At 41.6% G+C, this 14,436-nt stretch overlaps 2 protein-coding genes and 1 long non-coding RNA gene across 57 annotated transcripts in view; 2 read left to right on the top strand and 1 right to left on the bottom strand.

The window, feature by feature from the left end:
• Window positions 1-5,493, bottom strand: part of HPS5 (HPS5 biogenesis of lysosomal organelles complex 2 subunit 2) — a 71,844-nt gene extending 66,351 nt beyond the window's left edge. For 13 of the 50 annotated variants that reach the window (XR_014834887.1, XR_014834937.1, XM_085006991.1 and 10 more), the window contains exons 1-2: window positions 5,445-5,493; window positions 2,017-2,125 (exon numbers count right to left, since the gene is read on the bottom strand). The gene's annotated coding sequence lies outside the window, so the exon portion shown is untranslated. Of the gene's footprint in view, window positions 1-2,016; window positions 2,126-4,898; window positions 5,037-5,190 lie in introns of all 50 variants that reach the window. The other 37 variants (XR_014834918.1, XR_014834940.1, XM_085007003.1 and 34 more) reach the window with 7 other exon arrangements.
• Window positions 238-4,538, top strand: LOC146405349 (uncharacterized). The gene is made up of 2 exons (XR_014837231.1): window positions 238-1,034; window positions 1,648-4,538. It is a non-coding gene; the product is annotated as an uncharacterized LOC146405349 (long non-coding RNA).
• Window positions 5,494-5,882: 389 nt separating the features above from the next.
• Window positions 5,883-14,436, top strand: part of GTF2H1 (general transcription factor IIH subunit 1) — a 42,112-nt gene continuing 33,558 nt past the window's right edge. For all 6 annotated transcript variants that reach the window (XR_014837210.1, XR_014837209.1, XR_014837208.1 and 3 more), the window contains exon 1: window positions 5,883-6,056. The gene's annotated coding sequence lies outside the window, so the exon portion shown is untranslated. The remainder of the gene's footprint in view (window positions 6,057-14,436) is intronic.

Genomic DNA, 14,436 nt, shown 5'->3' with positions numbered 1-14,436 from the left:
GTGGTGTAGGTCGCAGACGTGGCTCAAATCCTGAGTTGCTGTAGGCTGGCAGCTACAGCTCCAATTTGACTCATAGCCTGGGAACTTCCATATGCTGCGAGTGCAGCCCTAAAAAGCTTTTTTTTAAAAAAAAAAAAAAAAAGAGAGAGAGATCTGATAGGAAAGAATAGGAATAATACATGGTAGCAAATGCCAATAGCGACTTTGTAAACACAAGAGTACAACTCTCAAGTATACTTTTTTTTTTTTTTTTTTTTTTGGTCAAATGATACCAGTTCTCAGAAAAAACAAGTAGCATTGAAGAAAATTCTACTCATTAATTTTAACGTTTCCTGAATCCTTTCTTACCTACCAAATTGAGAATAAAAAGAAAATACTACAGAAAAACTCAGAAACAATTGTTTATACTCGTTTTTAACAATTTATACCTTGTTTTTAACTTTTCTCAGAAACATATGTGTTCACTCACTCATTTATTCAACAAATATGTACTTAGCACCAACTAGTCCCAAGTATTATTCTAGGTCACAGAGATAGAACAGAGGACAAAAAGTCCTAACGTTCATGGAGCACACCTTCAAGGGGCAAAATACATACAAGCTTACAATATTTTGTATTACCCACAGATAATACAGTCTCATTTTCTGCTAGTAACGCTGTTTGTTTTTGTTTTGTTTTGTTTTGGTAATACTGTTCTTAAAATAGCTTAAGCTCTGCAAGGATCTGAAAAAAAAAAAAAAAAAACTTCAGTATTTTACTAAGTACTGTGAATGGGGAAAAATCAGGATCGCTAAAACAAACAGCATTGCTCACCATCCAGTCTTACAAGGGTTACGGTTAAGTCGTAACTCACTGTAGCTGCTGACCCACAGAGCCCTTTAAGAGGAAGTGAAGGGGTTTGCTTGTGGTACAGCAGGTTAAGGATCATTGTCACTGCAGCAGCGTGGGTTGCTGCTGTGGCACGTGTTTGATCCCTAGCCCAGGGAATTCCACATGCCATGGCTACAGCCATTAAAAAAAGGGGAAATTAAGGAGTTCCCGTCATGGCTCAGTGGTTAACGAATCTGACTAGGAACCATGAGGTTGCGGGTTCGATCCCTGGCCTTACTCAGTGGGTTAAAGATTCGGCGTTACCGTGAGCTGTGGTGTAGGTTGCCAAGTGTGGCTCGGATCCCAAGTTGCTGGGCGTTACCGTGAGCTGTGGTGTAGGTTGCCGAGGTGTGGCTTGGATCCCAAGTTGCTGGGGCTCTGGCGTAGGCCAGTGGCTACAGCTCCGATTCGACCCCTAGCCTGGGAACCTCCATATGCCGTGGGAGCGGCCCAAGAAATGGCAAAAAAAAAAAAAAAAAAGACAAAAAAAGGAGGCGGGGATTAAGACCACAGCACTAGGTACTCTGCTTTGGACAAGGAGACCCCTGAGATAGTTAGATGTATGTCTCAGGAAGAATTTCTTTCTTTTTCAGCTGCACCCACAACATATGGAAGTTCCTGGGCCAGGGATCAAATGTGAACCACAGCTGTGAACTACACCACAGCTGCAGCAATGCCAGATCCTTAACCCACTACACCAGGTCAGGGATGGAACCAGCACTGTCACAGAGACAAGCGGGATCATTCACCCATTACACCACAGTGGGAACTCCTCAGGAGGAATTTTAATCACCCCAGATTCTTTTACCTTCCTATACATAGAAAGGCACTAAAACCATTAACTTGCAATATCATAACTTGTTTGTGATTAGCACTAATCTTTTACCAAGATGTAGGTGTGCCTACACTTATTTCCTAGCCAAAACTCATATATAAAGGGGCTTCTCCCCTACCTCTTCAAAGCAGTTTCTTTACAGCTAACTGATTTGGTTGTCTCTAGGCTACAGGCCTCAACAAGACCCTAAATAAAACTTAAAATTCACAACTTCTTATCTTGTGTGTCTTTCTCTAAGTCAACAATTTCGAGTAAAATATGAGGCACAGTGATATGAACAAGACAAAATAATTCCAGAAATGAGTACCCACTGTGGCACAACGGGACCAGCAGCAACTCTGGAGTGCTGGGATGCAGCTTCAATTTCCAGCCGGCACAATGGGTAAAGGATCTGATCCCTGGCTAGGGAACTCCAGATACCTCCAGACAGCCAAAAAAGAAAATAATAATAATTTCAGAAATCAGTCACTTTATAATCAACTAAGGAGAAAAAGAAACATCTCTCTCCTCTCTCTCTCTCTCTCACACACACCTAAGAGAAACATAAGCAAAGTTCTATATTGGAACTTAAAGGGCAGAGGGATCACTGAGTTAAAAGGAACCACAGAAAACTTCCAAAGGAAAGTAGCACTGGAGCTGAGTGATCTTTCATCAAAAGAAAAAGGGAAAGGGTAGTGGGTAGGGAAGCAATAAACAAAGATATAGAGAATACATTTGAAGTACATAAGTTTAGTCTTTGATTGAAGCACAGGATACAAGCAATGGAACAATGAAAGATAAAAGCTCGAACAGTAATTCAGGTCCAAGTTACAAGTACTATGAATCTCAAACCAAGAAACCTGAACAAATATTAACTTGATAGGCAAGAGAAAGGCATTGAAGGATTCAATATTGGTTGATCATGTAATTTCTGTGAAGTGCTGTGGGGAGACACTAGAAAACAAAGATTTGAGGAAAGGGGTGGGTTATGAGGAATTAAAGAAAAGGCCTTTCTACTACTTAAGAAATGTAGTGGAGGAGAAAATCTTTCTTGACCTTGTGAGCAGGGGAGACAAACAGATTTGTAGGTAGAAACTAAAGGAAAAGTCTTTAGAATAAAAAGGACTGAAGATACAAGAAAAAGAGGATAAAAATCACCATGCAAGATCCTAAAGAAGATAGAAAGGAATGACATCAAAACCACAGAGGCTATCTCTTCCACCTGTGATCTCAGAACAAACTCTAGATAGACAGGCCATTTGGCCTTGATCTCAGTGAAGAGAGAGTGCCCTGGAAATTATGACCTATGTTAACAGGGTAAACAAATCCAGCAAGTTTCTATTTTTCTGAAAAAGACCTAATGGAGATGAGAATGAAAAAAAGAACAAGATAAACAGTGTCAGTTCTCAAGAGAAAACACTGTGTGGTAGTATAAGCCATCTCCAAATTTATACTTCTCTTTGTCCTTATTCTCTCTGAAACAACTTCTTTCCCTCCAGATCTACTTATCTGAAATATGCCCAGCCTTTCAGGCCAAGTATAAATCCCACTTTCAGAGTCCTCAAGATAGAAGGCTCATAGGAATTCAATGGGCATACCCACGTAATTCAGACGGTAGTTTTGCCCTGGATCCCTAAACATTTTCAGCAAAGAGAAAAGATGTTCTCCCACTCATGAAGCTGCCCATTCCATTCCTCCAGAGTTTTCACTGTTATAAGGTCCTTTTTTTACTACTGGGCTGAAACCTGATGACTTGGAGACTCCTATAGTTTAACACCCCTTCAGCATTTGAAGTGTTGTGAAGTCTTTTGAAATTTTAATATCCCCAGTTCTTCAGTCATTCCTGCCAAGACAATTTCCAAATTCCTCTCTGTTCTGACTAGTCTTTTACACAGGTGTTTCTGTTTGCCTGAAAAATGTGAAGTATAGAACTAAACATAAAAATCTTTGGAACTCCTATTGTGGCTCATCCGTTTAAGAGCTCAAAATAGTGTCCATGAGGATGTGGGTTAAGGATCCGGTGAGGTCGCAAGCTGAAGCACAGGTCACCAATGCGGTCTGGATCTGGAAATGCTGTGGCATGGACTGAGAGCTGCGAGTCTGATTCGATCAGAGGAACTTCCATATACCTCAGGTCTGGCCATAAAGATTTTTTAAAAAAAAAACCAATAAAACAACAACAACAAAAACTCTTTAAGTAGTTGGATCCACAAGAATGGAATAGAAAGTTCCTTGATCTGGACAGTAAGTTTCCATATTATATACGAAAATAGTAACAGATGTTATTAAAATAGCCATGTCACACTTTTGATTGAACAGAGCAAACTGTTAACTAAAACCCAAAGAAATTTTCACATAAAAAGAATATAATCTTCCTAGCCAGTAGCTAGATACAGTAGAATGGAGTTCAAATAGAAAGCTGCTATTAACCAAATGTCAAGTGATAATAAAAAGTGCCTAGAAATGTTAAAACTCTGTTCAAATAAGAAGAGCAGAATGTGGATCATTGTTAAAGTTGGGTTAGGTGTACATGAGGGTTCATTATATTATCCTGTCTACTTTTGTCTATGTTTGAAATTTTCCTGAACACGATTTTTTTTGAAGTATGTACTGAACAACAAAAACCTCTGCACAGGGAGTTCCCGTCGTGGCGCAGTGGTTAACGAATCTGACTAGGAACCATGAGGTTGCGGGTTCGGTCCCTGCCCTTGCTCAGTGGGTTAACGATCCAGCGTTGCCAGTGAGCTGTGGTGTAGATTGCAGACGCAGCCCTGATCCCGCGTTGCTGGGCTCTGGCATAGGCCAGTGGCTACAGCTCTGATTGGACCCCTAGCCTGGGAATCTCCATATGCCGCAGGAGCGGCCCAAAGAAATAGCAAAAAGACAAAAAAAAAACAAAAACAAAAAAAACCTCTGCACAAATGTTTCATTGTATAAACTTTCTGTGCATCCATGGTTTAATATATGCTGTTTCTTGAACCTTCCTTCATCTAACAAAACCGTATCTTCCTGCGAAACTCGGTTTAACTATTTCTTCTGTTAAGACTGTCACACTCTAGAGTAGCAAAAAAATTAAGAAATTTGAAGGCGGACACAAATGCTTACCAAAGTCAAGTAAAAGACTTTCTGAAGGGTTGGCTTGCCCAAGATTACAGAACTCATATAAGTAGAATTATGACTAAAATCCATTAATTCTGAGTCCAAGTCTAATTACCTTTCCATTTCTCCGCATTGCCTGATAGTAACATAGAACAGAGGATCAAGGCCTTTCTCATCGCCTTAGTATTCATTCATTTTAAAAGACCAGTGTTTGCGAACACCCGATGCAAATCACAGCGTTCTCTTTTCCCCACTAGGTGCGTGGAAGGAAGAGTAGGGAAAAGGAAGGAAGCAAAAACAAAAGATAATGCGGAGGGGAAGTAAGAGATTCCCCCACTTCCATAATGAGCTCTTTCTACCCAAGTAATAAACAACTCTCCACCTCAGACCAGGAAATGGCGACTCACTCATTCATGCATTGAACATGTCTTGTACACACCACTGGAAACAGTGCAAGTGGAACTCCTAACTTCTCAACAGCAATAATTCTAATACTTTGTTCAGATCTCTTGAAAGGAGCCTCGGTAATCAAATTTTCAAAGCCAGGATTACAGACCAGTAGCCTGTAGGTCTCAGCTCCGCTACACCATCTCCAAGACAGCAGCCCCCAATTTCCAGTGGATCACACCTTCTCTCCCCGCTAGGCACTTACAACACTCACCGCGCACTCAGAGCCACACCTGAGCTTCACTATCCTCTCCCGCTCCTCCCCTCCCTGGCCTACGTCATCCCGGAGCGCCGGGAATCCTGGGACCATGCTATTAACGGTACTTCCTTGTCACGTGACAAGTTACGCCCCGCTTGCGCGGGGTCCCTCCCCCTCAAGGCCGCGGCCGCAATTACGCGCTCTGCGGCCTGCAGTGAGGTGGTTCTTGCTGGCCGAAGATGCAGCGCCGACTGAGACCAGAGGAGCTCTAGGCCAGAGGGGTGAGCCAGCCAGGATCCCAGGACCCTTCGCTGCTTAAAGCCAGCGAGAGGAAATGAAACGGGCGGGCACCGGCGGGGGAGGGAGGGAACTGGCGCAAGGTATCATGGCGGCCGCGTTTGGGGGGTCACGTGGCCCGCCGGCCCGCCTTTGTACTTCCGGTCACGTGCCCTCAGAGTTCTCGCAGCCAGCGATGGAGGCGAGACCCCCCAGTAACAGAGGCGGTGGCGACGGCGGCGGCTACTGGGTTTCAACCTCTTCCCGGCAGTGTCTGTAAGAAGCGCAGCGGAACACGACCCGACCCAGTCCAGTAGCTTACTCTCTGCCCAGGGCCGCAGCTCCCACCTGGTAAGTTTAGACCGAAGAATGGGGGTGGGTGGGTGGTTGAGGAGCTGACAGGCCTGGGGGCCGCGGGACGGTTGGGAATCTGCCCCTTTTACCTGTGTACCTCCGCCGTCGCCGCAACTTCCAAGCCCATGGTTTCAGTAGCCGTATATTATTCTGAAGCAGGGAAGAGGCGACCCTTAATCTGCTTGTCTGTAGGAAGCCTACTTCTCCGAGAAGAGGGACACGAAGATTTAACGCAAAGCCGGGATCAGACTTGGCTCATGCGAATGAAGGAAGAGAGAGAGTGGAAGCCTCTCTCTGAGGAGCCATTCCCGTTAGAAAATGTGTTGTTGAGTCTTTCGGTTTCTGTAAGGGAGAAGCTTTTAATAGAGTGTTTGCACACCTGTCAGTCTTGCCATTCTTAAACCGTTAACAGGTGTACTAGTCCACTCCCCACAAACACCAAGTTTTGGCTTATGTTCAGTTTGGTCATCTTTAAGATAGACCACCAACTCGTGGAAAAATATGCTTATTTTACAATTTCCCCAGTGTTCTCAGAGGCAAAATCGGCTAAGGAAGTGTATTCGGTTGACTCTCAAACGTCCATTTTAGGATCTGTAAAATGAAGGGCGGAGTGAGAGAGATAGAAACTTAACCTTTTGCCCACTAGAAGACCCAAGTTTGAAAACGTACAGAAACCAAGTGCTTTCAAGTATACCTTGCAGTAAGTATTCACTCCATGAAGGATTGGAACAATTTCTTTACGTTGATTCTTACCAGAAACCCCAGTATGGAAAGCAGCATACCCCACTCAGCCTCCCCTCGTGGAACAAACACAGTTTGAAAGCCACAGAACTAGGCTTTAATCACTAAGCCAAAGTTGCCAACCCTAAGGTGGATTTTTAAAAGTCAAAACTAGGATAAATGAAAAGGGAAGGGCATAGCAGAGGTGAAGGTAACCTCTAGTATCCGGGTAATGGCTTACAAAAGGACTAGGCTCTGGAAAGAACTTTGTACCTGGTGTAGCAGACTTAAATCTCTCCTTTGGAAAGGAGGGAGAGATGATTTGGAGCCATTAAACCTGTTCTGCTACTCTTAGCCAACATTAGCAGGGCAGCAGATTGATAGGTTTGAGTCTCCCCTAGATGATATTAAACACATATGGTAGTGCTAATGTTAAAAAAAAAAAAAAATCCATGCAAATACAGAGAGAGCTCTTTAAAAATACTAGGAAGCTTGGTGCAAAGAGAGAAATCAGTTAAAAATAATGAATCCAGCAATCAGCTCCAGTTCAGTTGTGACTGCATTCCCTGCATGTACTGCCCTCGAGGCTTATGTCTTCTCCCTCCTAGTCTATCTTTACACCTTTTGGCCCCGTTTTTATGTGCTGCAGATTTTTTCCCTTAACTGTCAGAACATTGAGCTTTCCTAGCGTTTTTGATGACTCTTTCCACTTCATGGACAATGCTGCTAGAGGTGTCTTTGTCCCTTCCTCTCGTTCCTGCCTTCAGTGTGGCGGTGTCAGGCATCCATTTAATAATTCCTCCTCTCTCCACTTTGATTACCAGCTGATTGCTTCTCTCTCAGTTTGGTATTGTACTCTTGTCAGCATGCTGTACTTATTGAATATGAGCATACACTTCCCTTCACGTTGCATCTGTGTCGCATTTTTCCCATTGCCTCTCCCTGCACTGCTGTAAAATGAAAAAGTGCTTGGTCTTGAAATTGCTACCTCAGTTATTTCCTTTAATATCTTCCTCGTGTATGTAACTATCCTTAAAACAGTACATTTTGGTCACTCTTTACATACTTCCAACGTCTTGTTCCCTGTAGTGCTGAATTGTTAAAATTTTTTAGGATTGTTTGATGGCAAGCAGCATTCCAAATCTCCATTTTGTATGCTGGCAGACACAGAAGCCACTCTCTGTCTAACAATAATCCTCCTTTTAGAGTGTGATAAGGAGTTTATCGTTCACTTGTTGCCTTTTTTTTCCCCCCCCTGCCCCATTTATCTCTGCACATAGAAAGGAGGGTGTAAGTAATGGAAATGTAGAGATACAGAATGGTGGAAATGGAAATTTAAAGATTTCTGATTTCTTTCTCAATTTTTTCCTCTCTGTTTACTGATAAGCCAGTTTTGGGAATCTGTGAGGAATGGTATTCTGATCTGTGAGTAGAGAGCACTATAGTGCTTCCTGGAGTTTAGCTGAAGACGGTGTACAACAGTTTCTTGTTGTGTCTTAGCAAGATTAAGATTGTTCTTTTAATGACAGAGATTTTTAAATGGATGTCATGGTATTTCTTGAATTCTTATGGGCTAAAATATGCTGCTGGGTGCTGTATTGCAGTGAATACAACACATGAAGCCTCTGCTCTTCTTCCTGAAGCTTATAGTTTTGAGGGGGAGACAGACTTAAATAGAATTACTTTAAAAATTAATTACCACATCCAGGGATGGGGGGATGCGCTGGGATTGTGGGATGGAAATCCTATGAAATTGGATTGTGATGGTCATTGTACAACTGTAAATGTAATAAATTCACTGAGTAATAAAAAAATTAATTACCACAGTGATAAGTGCTGTAAAGAGAAGAATGGAAGCAGACCTGTACTAGTAACTTCGAAGCTTAAAGTAGACTGAAAAAATGAGTAAAAGCCAGTTGATTGGAAGGGAGGAGAATTTGCAAGGAGTCAGAGCAAGGCATATACATTTAGCTTTGGGCAAGTAAATATTTAACTGAGAATGAATTAATGCCTTTACTGGAGGATCTTGCTATTTAAAGAGGTCTTGCAGCAGATTATTTCATAAAGTAAATAATCTTTTAAGTAAAGCTAGATCTTCAAGCCACTTTGTTTAAATGCAACTGCACCAATATTTTTTATAAACAAAACATTTTGTGGCTTCTACAGAGTTCAACTAGAAAGAAGTTTTTGCCATCTAAGGAGCCACCATGAAGAAAAATCTAGAAATCACGGGAGCCAATGTAGGATAGCCCCACTGGTTCTATTAAATTTCCTAAAGCTGTTACTTGTATAATTACGGAGGTGCTACAGATAACCGGTGAAATTTGCCAAGCAAGTTAGCTGTGAGACAATTGACAAGTTATTCCTAGAATTCAATAACTTCTCTGATTTATTTTTAAAGCTCCTCTTAAGGGGATTTTAATATGAGTGGTTTTACATTTTTAGAAAATGTTTTTCCCATTTGCTTTAAAGTAGCCAACTCTCATAGTTCTAATTTATTCTTCACTTAACAGTTTCTCTTTCTTCATTCATCTTTCTTCCTTACCTTCCCAGCTCAGAAATGTTTTCCTGCTCTTTCCAAAACAAACACCTGTTTGTGCCTATAAGCCCAATTAGTTGGGAACTTGCTCTGTTAGCTGTCTTTGCTCACTGCTTTGTCTCCATATGTGACATACTGAAAATTATCCTGCAATTATCTGTTTATCCCCCTCCACTCACTCTTCTCTCAAATTTTAATTCATGTTTCCTAAAATACGGTTTGTATGTTATGCAGTTTAATTTCCATTGTATAGACAAGTTTTTAAAAATTAATGGTTATGTACTTACTATAATGAATATTTAAAAATTAATATTGGAGTTCCCATTGTGGCTCAATGGGTTAGGAACCCGACTAGTATTCGTGAAGATGTGGGTTTGATCCCTGGCCTCGCTCGGCTTAAGGATCCGGTGTTGCGGTGGACCATGGTGTAGATTGAAGATGTAGCTTGGGTCCCACGCCCTGGCTGTGGCACAGGCCTAACTCAACTCCTAGCCTGGGAATTTCCGTGTGTCGCTGGTGCGGCCCTAAAGAACAAAAAATTTGAAGTATTTAATGGTTCCATAGATTAAATTTTTTATAAATTAAAACCTTAGTACTAAATTAAAAAATACACATATTACAGAAATTTAAAATAAATCATTCTTTAAATTCTTACTCATACTAACACTTTCCTTTTTTTTTTTTTTTTTTTTTTTTTTTTTTTTTTTTGTCTTTTCGCCATTTCTTGGGCCGCTCCCACGGCATATGGAGCTTCCCAGGCTAGGGGTTGGATCAGAGCTGTAGCCACCAGCCTACGCCAGAGCCACAGCAACACGGGATCCGAGCCGAGCCTGCAACCTATACCACAGCTCACGGCAATATTGGATCCTTAACCCACTGAGTAAGGCCTGGGATCAAACCCACAACCTCATGGTTCCTAGTCAGATTCGTTAACCACTGAGCCACGACGGTAACTCCCCACTTTCCCATTTTTATAAACACGATTTGAAAGAGAGTAAACTCTTGGGAAAATGTTTTTAATAACTACTTTTCTTATTGCAAAATACATGTTTATTGCAGATAGTCCAGAAAAAGAATATTCAAATCAACTGTAGTCCTATCACCATAGGTAACCACTATTAAATTGGGTATATGTCTCTGTTGTCATGTATATTTGTAAAATAGCATAAAGGAACTCCAGGGTCAGACTGACCCAGATTCAAACCAGTTCTACTTCTTGATACTTTGGGAAAGCATCTTGATAACTCAGACCCAGATTCCTTTATCTGCAAAATGAAAATGAGGCTAATAATAGAACCTACTTCAGGAATGTTAACTGGGGACTGAATGAGATAATGCTTGTAAAGAACTTAGCCCAAAGCTTGGCACGTATTACAAGCATTCAGTAAATTTTGGATAGGTTTTGTTTTTTGTGTTTTTTTTCAATTTAAGAAAATGGAATCAGACTACATGCTTTTTTTGCTTGCTTTGATCACGTAACAGTATATCTTTTTATGTCATTAAATAGTCTTTTAAAACAGTGGTTTTCAGAAGTTCCCATTGTGGCTCAGTGGGTTAAGAACCCAGTATGGTGTCCCTGAGGATGCATGTTCAATCCCTGGCCTCTCTCACTGGGTTAAGGATCTGGTGTTGCTGCAAGCTGCGAGTGTGGCTCAGATCTGGCATCGCTGAGGCTGGCAGCTGCAGCTTCCATTGGATCACTGGCCTAGGAAATTCCATATGCCACAGGTGCATACGGAAAAACAAAAAAACCAGTGGTTTTCAGACTTTTTAGGCGGCAGTAATCCTCTAATCAAAATCTTGGGAGGAAGAGCAAGTAAATCAGTTAAAAGATGGTATTATATATTAAGGATTTTGAGCCTTTGTCATATACGATATATGACTATCAATACTATGGAGATTGTAAAATAACGTGGGAAAATGTTTTCAATGGCAAGTGAAAAATAAGATATATACAGCTTGGTTGTACTTCATGATTACATTTGTAAGGTGGGTACAGATAAAATAAGCACAATTTAAAATTAAGAAAGTTGATGTTAAATGGTTGTGGAATTATGGATCTTCTGGGTTTCTTTTTTTATTGAACTTTCTAAGCTCTGCCCCAACATTTATAAATGCCCACACAATATAGACTCTCTCTTCCTGCATGACTCAACAGCACCTCACATTCATCATATTCAGAACTGAATTCCTTGTATTTGCTGTCAAATCTTTTTCTTTCTTACTGTTTCTGTAACATCACTGTACTCATGTCAGTAAGACTTTGAAGTGGGGTGTGAGCAAGCAGCTATGACATCTCCTTCAGCACTTAACAAATGTCTATTCATCCTGCTTCCTCAGTACTCTTCCTTGTCCCTTGCTTTGCATTCTCACTGCCACCAGCCTGCTTCACACCCTTCCTGGTCCCTTTCTTCAGTCTCTGTCATATTGCTGCAGATTAGTTTCTTACAATACAAATCACTCCCCGGTTCAAAAGTCTTTATAAGTCTTCTCTTGTCTACCATGGAAGGATATTCCCCACTATCTACCTCCGTCTTAACCATCATGCAACTTCATATCCCACTAATCCCCATCATGAACTTTGTGTTACATCCAGAGCAGACAACTACCTTTTCAATCGTCTTGAGCCTTTGCCCCAAGCCATTCCCTTTGCCTTAATGCCTATTTCCTTTTCTTTATCAAAACCTTCATTCCATATCTAGTTCATAAATTATGGGAAAAAAAGAATAAGCTACTGATAAATGCAGTAATATAATGAATTTCAAAAAATATGTTGAACAAAAAGCCGGAGACAGAAGAATACATACTGCATGATTCCATGTATATGTATATGGAATCCTAGAACAGGCAGAAACTAATCCTTGGTGATAAAAATCAGAAAACAGGTGCTGGAGGGCAAGAGGAAGAGGATTGACTAGAAAGGGACATGAGTTCCTGTCGTGCCTCAGCAGTTAACAAACCCAACTAGTATCCATGAGGATGTGGGTTCAATCCCTGACCTCCCTGGCCTTGCTCTGTAGGTTAAGGATCTGGTGTTGCTGTGGCTGTAGTGTAGGCCGGCAACTGTAGCTCTGATTCGACCCCTAGCCTGGGAACCTCCATGTGCAGGGGTTGTGCTCCTAAAAAGAAAGGGACATGAGAGAATTTAGAGGGGTGATGGAAATGTTCTGTCTTATTTTGGGGTGGTGGTACATGGGTGTATGCGGTTGTCAAAATGGATCAAACAGAACGTCTGAGACACCTGTGTGTTGTTGGTTTGTTAATTATAACTGCACTTTTAAAAATTCCTCTAAAGTATATCTGACAAACCTTTGTCAAAGCCTTTCATGTGAAGAGATTATTGCCCCTAATTCAGAACAATTTTTTGTCACCTTTTTGGGACTTAGCACGTTCTAATTTGTATATACACACATCTTGCTCTCTAGACTGGAAGCTTTCTGAAAGTGCGAATCACTGCTAGCACACATTTGTTTTCGAATAAACACTGGACTCCTTGGCTCGGTACAGAATTATTGAATAAATGTGTTCACACTGATCCATTTCCTGTCCATTCTTGAGATGGAGTAGCTTGTAAGGAAACTTACAAAAGGGAAGATCTGGCTACTTGAAATTCAAGTAATCAACTCTAGGGAAATTAAAAATTTGGAGTTCCCATTGTAGTTCAGTGATAATTAACCCAGCTAGTATCCATGAGGATGTGGGTTTGATCTCTGGCCCCATTCAGTGAGTTAAGGATCTGGATCCCGATGTGGCTTGGATCTGGCAAGGCTCTATCTCCAGTTCGACCCCAACCTGGGAACTTCCATATGCCACATGTACAGTGCTTAAAAAAAGTTTTTTTTGGTTTTGTTTTGTTTTGGGTTTTGGTTTTGCTTTTTAGGGCCTCACCCGCAGCATATGGAAGTTCCCAGGCTAGGGGTCTAATCGGAGCTATAGCTGCCAGCCTATACCACATCCACAGCAACACTAGATCTGAACCACATCTGCAACCTACAACATAGCTCAGGGAATGCTGGATCCTTAACCCATTGAGTGGGGCCAGGGATCTAATCTGCATCCTCGTGGAGACTAGTCTGATTTGTTAACCACTGAGCCGCAATAGGAATGCCCCACCTTTTTTTTTTTTTTTTAACTTGTACTTTTGATTTCTAAATCACTGCCTCAGTGAGTAAGAAATACTACAACAGTGGAGTTCCCGTCATGGCGCAATGGTTAATGAATCCGACTGGGAACCATGAGGTGGCGGGTTCAATCCCTGCCCTTGCTCAGTGGGTTAAAGATCCGGCGATGCCATGAGCTGTGGTGTAGGTCCCAGACGCAGCTCGGACCCTGCGTTGCTGTGGCTCTGGTGGAGGCCGGTGGCTACAGCTCCAATTGGACCTAGCCTGGGAACCTCCATATGCCGCAGGAGCGGCTCAAGAAAAGGCAAAAAGACAAAAAAAAAAAAAAAAAAGAGAGAGAGAGAGAAAAAGAAAAAAGAAATACTACAACATGAGTTCCTACTGTGGCACACTGGGTTAAAGGATCAGGTGTTACCGAAGCTGCAGCTCAGGTATAATCTGCCTCAGGAACTTCCATGTGGCACAGGTGCAGCCATAAAAAGGAGGAGTATTACAGTAAGCTTCACTTTTTTGGTCATATTTAATTCTTAGGTCACCTATAACTTCTCTGAAATTATATTTCATACCTAAAGAAAATATTTTTAAATTACATTTTATTGCCAGGCTTTTTTTTTTTTTTTTTTTTTTTCCCAGGCATGTAGAAGTTCCTGGGCCAGGGATCAAACCCAAGGCACAGCTGAGGCCTGTGCTGCAGCTATGTCAGACCCTTAACCCACTGCACCATAAGAGAACTTCCTTCCTTAAATTATATTTTAAATCATTCCTTTGGGAATGAAAACTCAAGTTATAACTTTATCAGAAATGGGAGATGTATGGCATCTGTGCTATCACTTCCCCCCGTCAGCCCAATGCCAACTTTATCAATCATGGCATCTTTCCTTTTGAGCCTGGACAGTCTCCAGGTCCGTTTCAGCCTCATATTCCAGATAGCCACACACAAAACTCTAGGACTTGGATTGGGCAGTAAGATTCCCAGGATTGGGGAGAAGTTGAGGAG

The sequence above is a fragment of the Sus scrofa genome, chromosome 2 (assembly GCF_054392235.1).
Source record: "Sus scrofa isolate SSC_HxYL_T2T_F1_AM1 chromosome 2, Sscrofa_HxYL_maternal_Yorkshire_Landrace_v2.0, whole genome shotgun sequence".
Taxonomy (NCBI): Eukaryota; Metazoa; Chordata; class Mammalia; order Artiodactyla; family Suidae; genus Sus; species Sus scrofa.
This window is presented reverse-complemented; position numbering and strand designations above follow the sequence as displayed.